General features: G+C 43.8%; 1 pseudogene across 1 annotated transcript in view; it reads left to right on the top strand.

The window, feature by feature from the left end:
- The window catches only part of LOC310800017 (phosphoinositide 3-kinase regulatory subunit 4-like), a 21,461-nt pseudogene extending 9,125 nt beyond the window's left edge, over positions 1-12,336 (top strand). Inside the window, exons 6-10 of the transcript in view lie at positions 1,010-1,247; positions 3,806-3,947; positions 6,276-6,410; positions 8,077-8,298; positions 12,155-12,336. The product of the transcript in view is annotated as a phosphoinositide 3-kinase regulatory subunit 4-like (transcript). The remainder of the gene's footprint in view (positions 1-1,009; positions 1,248-3,805; positions 3,948-6,275; positions 6,411-8,076; positions 8,299-12,154) is intronic.
- The last annotated feature ends 12 nt before the right edge of the window (positions 12,337-12,348 follow it).

Genomic DNA, 12,348 nt, shown 5'->3' with positions numbered 1-12,348 from the left:
CTTAGCACAATGAATGGTAGTCTATGGTCCTGGCTAGCCTACTAATTAAGTCACCAAATACACATTCCAACAGCTCCAAAATGCTCTTATGTACATGTTGTGACTCATGCATTCACCACGTTATGAAATAATAATGTAAAATGCAGTCTTCAAATGATATTAAAGGTATACTATGCAACTATTTCATTCAAAAACATTATATAGACTTATACAAACGTTTTCCCTCAAAACCATCGCTTCTGTAATAGTACTATTTGAAAGTATAAACAGCCAATAAGAATTAACCTATAATTTCCAGAGGTGCAACTGTGCTTTTCCAGTCACACGGTGCGTTATCTGGTGTGGCGATGGTCCAGCTGCTTGTCTCGTCCAGGCGGGAAACACTATCATCCCGATAATATAATAGATCGTTACGCCTCGAATCCCACATAGGTTACGCTAAAACCACCACCGCAAAGCGTGTGGGTTTCAGGACGAAACAGTCTCGAGCCACTATCGTCATCTTTAGAGCACAATATTCCTGGAATGCAAGTTTAACTAAACAGTTACATGTCCTCTGCATTCTACATAAAATTAAGATATTACGGGTTGTTTTATTTTGTATGTTACATACTTATTGGCCAAGATATGTTACTTTATGGGGGAGGAATTCTGCCAGGTAAGGAGAGGAGTGTGGGCGGCCATATTGCCTGCGGGGTTTTCAGATCGAGTGGAGAGCCGTTTCGCAGGAAATCTGGGGGGGTTAGTCCCCCTTTAAATAGTTGCATAGTATACCTTTAATATGGCGTCCGTTTCAGTTAGCTTTGAACAGAAAGAGCCGGGCAAAATACTTGTTACTTTTATACTTTAGTAACTGCACTTCTACTTAAGTAAAGAATATGTCTATTTTTCACATCTCTGATGTAATGTAATGTGATACTGAGCTATATATAAATAAAACTTGAAACTTGACTTGGAGCTTGTATTGTACTTGTTGTATTAAAGTGTGGGTGTGTCTCTCTCCCTGCAGGCTCCTCCTCCCCTGCGGAGGCGGAGAGGGTGGAGCGGAGGGAGGAGCAGGGCCTCATGGTCCTAGTGTCCGTCATCACGTCCTGCCTGCAGACTCTGCGCTCCTGTGACTCCAAGCTGGCGTCTCTGGAGCTGCTGCTGCACCTGGCCCCCGGCTGGCCCCCGCCATCCTGCTGGACCGCATCACGCCCTATCTGCTGCACTTCTGCACCGACCCCGCGCCGCGCGTTCGAGCCCAGGTAGGGGTGGCTGATAAGAGTACTGCAGGGAGGAGTCCAGGTAGGGGTGGCTGATAAGAGTACTGCAGGGAGGAGTCCAGGTAGGGGTGGCTGATAAGAGTACTGCAGGGAGGAGTCCGGAAGACCTGGACGCTAGCACTTCCTGGTTCCTAGGTGTAAAAGGCAATGGGATTTCCCCCCCCTCCAAAAACCTATGAGGATTTTGGTTAAATGCCTGAAATAAGATCTGTGGTTAACAAAATTTGATGAAAACAGCTAACTTTGTGTTCAACAATATAATTTTCACCAATTACTTCACTTCACTTTTATGACTTTTGAAGCGTTTTCTGAAAATTGCGTTAAAATTGCACTTATGCTTCAAAAGTGATAAAAGTCTTCCTCGAAATGATCTTGCTGAACACAAACTTCGCTGTTTCATGTGAGGTCTCCTGACCAAATGTCAAGCAGAAGGCCACACATGCATAACCTGATCACCCCGTGACGTCAGTCAAGTTCTAGTATGACGTGGTCAGTCAAAGTCAAAGTATGACATCTGCAATGACGTCAGATATGACGTCAGTTCATTCTCATATATATAGCAAGGGTTCTACGTCACCTCTCTCTCTCTCTGGCCGATCATAGCAGCAGCTAGCTTCACGGCAGTCCATCTCCCCTGAATACCCTGATTGTAATGATATATGGATAACGATACGATATGATACATCTCTACACTCAGGCTGTGATAATGATATATGGATAATGATACGATATGGTACATCTCTACGCTCAGGCTGTGATAATGATATATGGATAATGATACGATATGGTACATCTCTACGCTCAGGCTGTGATAATGATATATGGATAATGATACGATATGGTACATCTCTACTCTCAGGCTGTGATAATGATATATGGATAATGATACGATATGGTACATCTCTACGCTCAGGCTGTGATAATGATATATGGATAATGATACGATATGGTACATCTCTACGCTCAGGCTGTGATAATGATATATGGATAATGATACGATATGGTACATCTCTACACTCAGGCTGTGATAATGATATATGGATAACGATACGATATGGTATATCTCTACACTCAGGCTGTGATAATGATATATGGATAATGATACGATATGGTACATCTCTACGCTCAGGCTGTGATAATGATATATGGATAATGATACGATATGGTACATCTCTACACTCAGGCTGTGATAATGATATATGGATAATGATACGATATGGTACATCTCTACACTCAGGCTGTGATAATGATATATGGATAATGATACGATATGGTACATCTCTACACTCAGGCTGTGATAATGATATATGGATAATGATACGATATGGTACATCTCTACGCTCAGGCTGTGATAATGATATATGGATAATGATACGATATGGTACATCTCCACGCTCAGGCTGTGATAATGATATATGGATAATGATACGATATGGTACATCTCCACACTCAGGCTGTGATAATGATATATGGATAACGATACGATATGATACATCTCTACGCTCAGGCTGTGATAATGATATATGGATAATGATACGATATGGCACATCTCTACGCTCAGGCTGTGATAATGATATATGGATAATGATACGATATGGTACATCTCTACTCTCAGGCTGTGATAATGATATATGGATAATGATACGATATGGTACATCTCTACACTCAGGCTGTGATAATGATATATGGATAATGATACGATATGGTACATCTCCACACTCAGGCTGTGATAATGATATATGGATAATGATACGATATGGTACATCTCTACACTCAGGCTGTGATAATGATATATGGATAATGATACGATATGGTACATCTCTACACTCAGGCTGTAATAATGATATATGGATAATGATACGATATGGCACATCTCTACACTCAGGCTGTGATAATGATATATGGATAATGATACGATATGGCACATCTCTACGCTCAGGCTGTGATAATGATATATGGATAATGATACGATATGGTACATCTCTACACTCAGGCTGTGATAATGATATATGGATAATGATACGATATGGTACATCTCTACACTCAGGCTGTGATAATGATATATGGATAATGATACGATATGGTACATCTCTACACTCAGGCTGTGATAATTATATATGGATAACGATACGATATTTTCTTTTTTTTTTGTGAGTGAAATGTTGCATTGTCTCCCCTGATTCTAAGTATAGTTGAATCGCTTGGTTTGAGCAAGTAAAACAATTTTTATAAGCAACCTCTCCCTCTTCATGGGATTTCATCCGCCATTCATTTTTCCATAAACCTTGCTTAAAATGCTTATAAAAATAGTTTTACTTGCTCAAACCAAGCGATTCGACTATACTTAGAATCAGGGGAGACAATGCAACATTTCACTTAAAAAAAAAAAAAAAAAAAAAAAAAAAAAATTACATTTAATTTTTATTTTCGAATTTCGATTAAAAGTCGACTTTGGCCAGCGAATTTCGAATAGTGTTTTTGCTAGAAATGCCCATCCCTAACATGGATAACGATATGATATGACACATCTCTACGCTCAGGCTGTGCGCACGCTGGCCAAGCTGCTGGCGCTGGTGAAGGAGGTGCCCAGGAACGATGTCAACATCTACCCAGAGTACATCCTGCCTGGGATCGCTCACCTCGCCCAGGACGACGCCACTATCGTCAGGCTGGCCTACGCAGGTCAGTGGGAGGAGGGCCATATGGGAGTGATACGGACGAAAAATCATATCTCGTCATTTTTAACACCTTAAGTGCCATAGCCGAAATAATTCGTCTTACATAATCCAACGCTTAAGTGCCAGAGCCGAGTTTACTCGTCTTACATAAACATTTTTTTTTTTTTGACGGTGGGACATCAATCAACAACTTTTACATCTTCGAGATCACTATTGGAGCAAGATAATGTGTATAATCTATTTTACCGACCCACTAAGTGTTGACAGTGCTCCCCCAGACGACCGAAATCAAAGAAAAAACTGCCGCGGGACCAAGCCGTTCAAGGAAATGCCGTGGCGATTTTACAGTAATCCATTCAAGACTTGTCTTGCCTGAGAGCGGCCGCGCACCGGCAGCAGCACACAGAGAGCGGAGAGCGATTTGCAAAATAGATCATAGGTGAAACACACTTTGAAACACCTCAGAAAGGCCAGAATCAACATCTGCCCATCGCCCACGCATTCCCCGGCCCATCTTGACTCGCACAAGGAGCGTCCGCACGCAGGCAAGCAGGCAGGCAGGCACACAGGCAGGCAGCAGCAAAAGCGCTTCTGACACGCCCGCTGTACAGCCAGGAGGAAGGAGGAGAAGACACACGGAGGGAGGAGTTTGAATGAGAGGGGTGTTTCCTGTTGTTATGGAGGAAATTACTGATCAAAACTATTGTTTAGAATGTCTGACGGTCTTACTGATGCCAAAAATGAATGGTTAAAGTGACTGTTTCACAAAAAGCCATTTATCTCTGAATAAATTTCCAGACGCTGAAACCATGCTGTACTCAACGGCTAATATCTACATAACTACTAACTCTGCAAACTAACTCTTTTAGACAGAGAAAGCACACATTCTATTAGTTATTTTTAGATGATTGGTGTTCATGAATTCTTAACAGAAAAGAATCCTCGGGCTGTTCTAAAATGAGCCAGAATCGTCAAAAACACCCCTGGCACAACTTACCTACAGGAATGAAAACATGGCTGGCATTCAATGTGTTAAGCACATGGCACACACCCATCAATCATTATCCAACAACTGCTGTTGGCAGTTGTTGGATAATGTTTGATCGGTGTGCCATGGGCTAAACACAGACAAAGAAGGTTTGAACATGTTGAATCTGACCAAACATCTCCAAACAAGGACAGGCAGCCATGGCACACCACACAAACATCTGGGTTTGTCTGTGTTTGTTGTAGAATGTTAGATTGGTGTGCCATGGCCTTTAAAAGGGATACCCTAGCTAGAGATGGGTATTGGTTCAAATTTCAAGAATCGATTCGATTCCGATTCACAAGGTTGCGAATCGATTAATTTTCGATTCGATTCCGATTCGATCAATTTCAATATTGATTTGGTTAGTGATACCAAAACGTGTTTTTTGAGCTGTACCCTGAATTACATGACTGTTCCCAACCAGCCAAGTAGATACATGGGGAAAAAAGTTGCAGACCTGTTGTCAATTTTAATGGTTTTAGTTACACATATATTTACTCACCAGGTGGTGACAAAGGGTAAATAACAGCCTTTTCATCTGTCAATAAAGACACTTTCACATATGCACAGTGATTTGATTTCAGCCTATATCATTTCTAAAAGTAGATATTAATGATCAAACATTTCCATTCATGTAGCCTACAGTATTTATGTTTTTGTTTCAACTACAAACATAAATAAACGTCAACTTGAAACTATGTTTCAACTACCACACACAGCATAATATTTTAGCCTGTTTATTAAAAATAAATAAATAATAATAATTAAAAAAAACGATCTCTGAACATATGAATCGATAATCGAGGATTAAAATAAAAATCGGAGAATCGATTTTTTGAACCCAGCCCTAACCCTAGCCCTATTTGCTACTTACCAATAGGTTGAGGCCACGTCTCGTCATAGACGCTGGTTTAGCTGGCTCAGCCTGGCTGGGGGCGTTTTTTTTGCAAAATCTTCATAGTTCAACGAAAATAGTTTATGCTTTAAATCTAAAATGGTTCATGGATTACATTCTAATAACAAACCTATCAAATTAAAAGTCAAGCACGTTACCGTGGAAACAATTAAGCTTAGCCCAAAATCACAAATCAGAATGAGGGGGTCCCCGGTATATTTTCTATCTTGTAAGGGGTCCTTGGCTGAAAAACATTTGAGAACCTCTGCTCTATACTGTACAGGTCCAGTCTGATTGTGTGTGTTCCTCTGTGGATGTGTGTGTGTGGTGTGTGTTCCTCTGTGGATGTGTGTGTGTGGTGTGTGTTCCTCTGTGGATGTGTGTGGGATGTGTGTGTGGATGTGTAGAGAACATCGCCCACCTGGCAGAGACCGCCCTGCGCTTCCTGGAGCTGGTCCAGGAGAACAACGTGAACACAGAGCAGGACGGGAGCGGAGAGGACGTGGAGGAAACACTGCACCCCAACGACAACTACGACTCAGGTACCACATAGACTCCATAATCATGCTGCCCTATAGAGAGCCGCAGGAACGAGTCCGGAAATCATCGATGCTAACACTCCTGGTTCTTCACTGTTTTCGCCTATGGGAGTTTTGAATGGGTTTTTGGCGCGATGCTTCTAATAATCTCTCTGGGCAACGCTGGCTTAATCAAACACGAACCAGTGTTTAGTAATATCATCTTCACACATGAGGACCACTTTTATGAGTTTTGAAGCTTTTACGTGCCGTTAAAAGGGCGGCTAGGTAGCAAACGGCTAAATGAGACTACACTGTTGAGTCGACGGGGATATTATACGTCAATAACGTCACCACTTCAAAGGACGAACACGGAAATTCTCTTTCCCTCACCTGGTTCAGCCCGTTCAGCCCGGGGTAATCAGTGCACAGCAGCGCACACATCAACAACAGTCCAGGTTGAGTGGTGACGTGACGTGGAAGCCTATGCGACACTGTGTGTAGTTCTGGATTAGCTTAGCACGAGCTTTTTACTTCTAGGGCTCGCATTTACGCTACAAAACTCATGAAAGTGGTCCTCATGTGTGAAGATTATCCGACTGAACTCTGGTTCGCGTTGGATTAATCTTGCGTTGCCCAGAGACCTTATTTGAAGCATCGCGGCAAAAACCCATTCAAAAATCCCATAGACAGAAACAGTGAAGAACCACGAAGTCCGGGACTTCCGCGTTCTGACTACAAAAATACGTCATCCCTGCGGCTCTCTATAGAGACACTGCATGAAATAGGCCATGCCCATCACGGGGGAAAAGCTCCGTTCATCTCCACACACCAGCGTCATTTTCCTTGAATTAAACATAGCTAAAAGCTGTTGTGTGGTGGGGCTGCGCAGACAACAAATGTAAAAAATCGCCAGTTAAAGTTTTGTTGTACTCCCGAGGAAAACAAGGAAGCCATTGAGAATTGGCGAGAAGAAAAATGTGGATGTTACTGTCAATGAAGTGAGTTGGAGTGTTCATCTTCCGTATATACGATCTTTTTGTGCAACACCCGGCCATGCACACGACATAGGAGAACGCCAGGATTGGACGGGAGTTTGTGTTTCCCCCCCGTTTTGGGCGTGGTTTCTGAATGACGACGCGCTCCGCCGTGTCTCTATGCACAGTATAGTATTGTTGACAGCGTTGTCATCAAGTCACTACATCTCGAAGTCGAGTCTCAACTCGACTCCCCGAGTCCCCGAGTCCTAGTCGGAGTCACCAAAGAAGTCTCCAACTTCCCAGTCCGAATGCATGAATGCTCCAGTCCAAGTTGAGTCACAAGTCCGATAGCTCTCGTGACAAGCTGTCTGTGTGTTTTGCGTGTGGTGTCTCCTCCTTAGAGAGAGCTCTGGTGACGAGCTGTCTGTGTGTTTTGCGTGTGGTGTCCTCCTCAGAGAGAGCTCTGGTGACGAGCTGTCTGTGTGTTTTGCGTGTGGTGTCTCCTCCTCAGAGAGAGCTCTGGTGACGAGCTGTCTGTGTGTTTTGCGTGTGGTGTCTCCTCCTCAGAGAGAGCTCTGGTGACGAGCTGTCTGTCTGTTCTGCGTGTGGTGTCCTCCTCAGAGAGAGCTCTGGTGACGAGCTGTCTGTGTGTTCTGCGTGTGGAGTCTCCTCCTCAGAGCTGCAGCTGTCTGTGTGTTTCTCCTCCTCAGAGCTGCAGGCGCTGCATGAGATGGTGCAGCAGAAGGTGGTCACCCTCCTGAGTGACTCGGAGAACATCGTGAAGCAGTCTCTGATGGAGAACGGCATCACGCGGCTCTGCGTGTTCTTCGGCCGGCAAAAAGCCAACGACGTCCTGCTGTCCCACATGATCACCTTCCTCAACGACAAGAACGACTGGCACCTCCGGGGGGCCTTCTTCGACAGCATCGTGGGTAAGGACGCTCTCCACAAGTCTTTCTTCTTCGACAGCATCGTGGGTAAGGACGCTCTCCACAAGTCTTTCAACGCCTTTACTAGGACCGGGTGTCAGTTCCGGAATGATTTTTGATTTTCAATCTTGATTTGAACCCTCAAGCAGTTTTTGGACAGTTTCTGGGCATCCCCAGAATGCCAATGATCTGCGTCGATGCATCGATTCAATGATCAACGAACAAATAGCATCGATGAACAGCACTGATACAAATCGCCATGACGCCATAAGAAATAAACATTATTTCTATTATTTTATTTTGTAATTCAACGCCACGTCTGTCACCATTTCTCCCCAAGCGCACCTCTTTACACATACAAACAATGAAAGAGCCATGGCAGCAAGAAAAAGAGGGAGAGGATATTCGCTCCTCTCTGATATAAATTAATTAACACATATCGTCTAATATCGATCGCAGCCCCCCTGAATCAAATCATATTGAAATCGTCTCATGGCAGATGTAGTGGTATCGGCACCACCCCTAGTAGGGGCATGTGTGAAAAGTGACTGAACTGAAGTCATCTTGGTCAATACTGCACCAATTTCAAAGATTTCTGTTCATATTACTTCGTTAATAAAAATACAAAAAAATAGTAGGTTGAAAAATACCAAAATTCGACTGTGTACCATGTAAAATGTTTTAAATACGATTTTGCCAGGTCTTAAATTGTTTGGGTTATGAAGTTAACGTTATGTTACGTTACGTTTATAAAGCTGCATTAAAATAACTATGTATAACAAATTTGAAGCCGCTGCACTAGGGCTGCTCGATAAATCGATTTTGAATCGTAATCGAATTAATTAGTTAGGACGATGTTAAAAAAATTTAAATTGTAAAATCGATTTACACTTTAACTAGGGTAATTACGTTACGGTTGGGCGGCTCTCTCATGTACGCATGCTGTTACTTGTCCATTCTCCCCGCTGTAAAGTCTCTCTAGAGGCTGTGATACTGGCTACTAAAGACAGCAGCGCAATGGACTTATTTCAACACCTCCGACCAAAAAGCACAGAGTGTGAGCACTGAGCGCAGCTTGTTGCACTGTGGGCTGTAGCCTACAAGATAACGATTGCCACAACACACTCACGCGCGCACACGAACACAGACGTTATCACCGGACGATTAAATGTTGCCTTTATAGTTCACATAACAACAAAACAACACGTGAGGCCACCGAGTACTGATAGATTCTGCTTCTGCTGCTTCATGGCTGTGGTGCGGGGCAGTGGTGGCCCAATGGTTAGAGAAGCGAGCTTGTGACCGGAAGGTCGTCGGTTCAATCCCCGGGACCGGCAGGATAAATCTGGGTGGGGAAAGTGAAAAGGCAGCGCTTGCCCCTCCCTCATTACCACCACTGAGGTGCCCTTGAGCAAGGCCCTTAACCCAACTGCTCCAGTGGAGCTGCTCAGTGGCCAGCAGATCAGACTGTGGTTGTACTGGTCAGCTTCCAGGTATGAATGTGTGTGTGAATGTGAACAGGGCACTCCTGAAAAAGAGAGCATTGCTCTCAGGGAGACTCCCCCTGTATAAATAAAGGTAAATGGCTGTAAGTTAGCAGCCTCTGCTGACTCACCCTGTGTGTCTGAATTTCCCCCTAACTGCTATCGCAGTTCCCCGCATTCCTGTTGTGACTTTGTGTTATTCTAGTACAGATATAACTCCGAGCACGGGTGGTCGCTTAGACACTGCGGAGGCACACGCTACAGGCAAGAGTCATCGAACCAAGAGTATCCCTCCAACAGAGCACCGAGTGCTCGATCAAATCCACCAGTGTCAAGTGACTGCAGATTAGCAAGCAACAGCCAGGGAAGTTAGGCATAGCAGCGGTAAGCTAAAACAGGAAGGTGGGTTGTTCTGCCTTCAGAGTAAAAGCGTAAATTGTCACTTGTGGAAAAAAAAGGGAAAAAAGAGCTCTGCAGAGCAACAAATGTTTAGATATATAGTATGAAAAAATCTAAATCAAAATCGAGTTTTGAGAGAAACAATCGTCAATTTTAGTTTTAGGCAAAATCGAACAGCCTTACGCTGCACCTTGGGCAAGAAAACCCTGAAATGAGGAACCTTGGGTATAAAGGCTTTAGAGTTGTACTGCAAAATTGTTCTGCTTTACTGCCCCACTAAAAGCACAGTTGGCAGTAATCCTGTCTCCTCTGTGCTGGTGTTTGGTGTGGTTTGTGTGGCGCAGGCTAGTCTCGGCTCCCAGACGTTTGGTGAGCTGCGCCACCAAACGTCTGGGAATTTCACTGTCAGAAACTGTCTGTCCGAGAACGGCCGGCAGCAGACATGCCTACATTTGTTATTAGAATTTTATTTGGTAGCGGCAATGCCATTTATCATAGTCCTAACACAGAGCATGAAGCTGATATGCTCCAAACAAAATTTATAGCTGTTGTTTATTTTACAATAATGTTTCCTACCCGGAAGTGGTCCGCTTGCTACTGTGAGCCATCAGCAGGCTCTGTAACGTTAGCCTCGGGAGTCTGGCTTATCGCTGGGGAAAAGACCTCTAGCCGCCGGGGCCGGATGAAACACATCCTATTAACAGGTTATGTTTGTTTCTACGTGATTAATATGTTTCTCCGCAAACGCGGCGATGTTTTGCGAGACACTGGTTCTGCATGAGCGTCACTGCTTCCAGAAAGCAGGCCCGCACACAACACTCATGATTGGTTCTCCGATGCAAGGCTTCCAACAGCGCCACCTAACGTTATGCAAAGATTTAAATAGTAATATTCTCAGTCTTACTGGAGTGAAACGGATTAAGACTGAGGGCTGAGTCTAGGCGCAGGCTAACATTAACATGAACTAACATCTTTCTTCCTGTTCTTCTAAAAAAAACCTCATGTTAATTATTCCTTCTCTCAAACTACTTTCTACAAATGCTACTGTATTCCTTTCAAACAGTCTTAGCTGCGTTCACACCGACCTATTCAAGTTTTTCGCTGGCATCGAGTTTACATACAAAGTCAATGCAAACGAGCGATTGAGCGTATATTCGCCCGGGAGAAAAATCGCTGGGCGTCCGAGCGACAGAGACAGAGCGATAGGGAGAAAATACGCTCGTCGCGCCCGAGATGAAATATCCCAACTCGAGCGAAATTACGCTGGCATCAGTCGCTCGCTGTTCAACGCTGATTGGCTGCCGTGTGAGAGTGAGTCAAGGATCACACTGGCTTGGAACAAACCGCTGGTTTATTGTGTGGCAACAAACCGCATTGACAGCTGATTGACAGGCTGACAGCTGACATGAAGTGAAGTCTGTACTACCGGTATAGAGCTCGCGTTAGGAGCACGCTGATAGGCTTAGCTTGTAAACAACTACGGTGGCTCGTAGTGGACAAATATCATCATGACATTGCATAACGTTATAGCTCCCAGATGTCCGTCAATTATTGTGCCTGTTGACGAGCGATTTAAACACAGCGACAGAGCGATTCCAAAGGGTTGAATCGAGCGACAGAGAGAAAAATAAATATCTCGGTGTGAACACAGCTTTAGCTGTCATAGACTGTGTTGCACAGTTGATTTCACTACTGTTGATAAAATGTGCTAAATGACGTAATGTAATGTAATGCAGGTGTGGCGGTGCTAAAATGTGCTAAATGACTGTAATGTAATGTAATGTGATGTAATGTAATGTAATGTGATGTAATGTAATGCAGGTGTGGCAGTGCTAAAATGTGCTAAATGACTGTAATGTAATGTAATGTGATGTAATGTAATGTAATGTAATGTGATGTAATGTAATGTAATGTAATGTGATGTAATGTAATGTAATGTAATGTAATGTAATGTAATGTGATGTAATGTAATGCAGGTGTGGCGGCCTACGTAGGCTGGCAGAGCTCGTCCATCCTGAAGCCTCTGCTGCAGCAGGGCCTGAGTGACGCAGAGGAGTTTGTCATCTACAAAGCTCTGAACGCTCTCACCTGCATGTGCCAGCTGGGTCTCCTGCAGAAACCACACATCTACGAGTTCCTCCAAGACATCGGTATGTAGGGCTGTTTCAAA

This window comes from Poromitra crassiceps (genome assembly GCF_964638095.1).
Source record: "Poromitra crassiceps genome assembly, chromosome: 29".
NCBI lineage: Eukaryota > Metazoa > Chordata > Actinopteri > Beryciformes > Melamphaidae > Poromitra > Poromitra crassiceps.
This window is presented reverse-complemented; position numbering and strand designations above follow the sequence as displayed.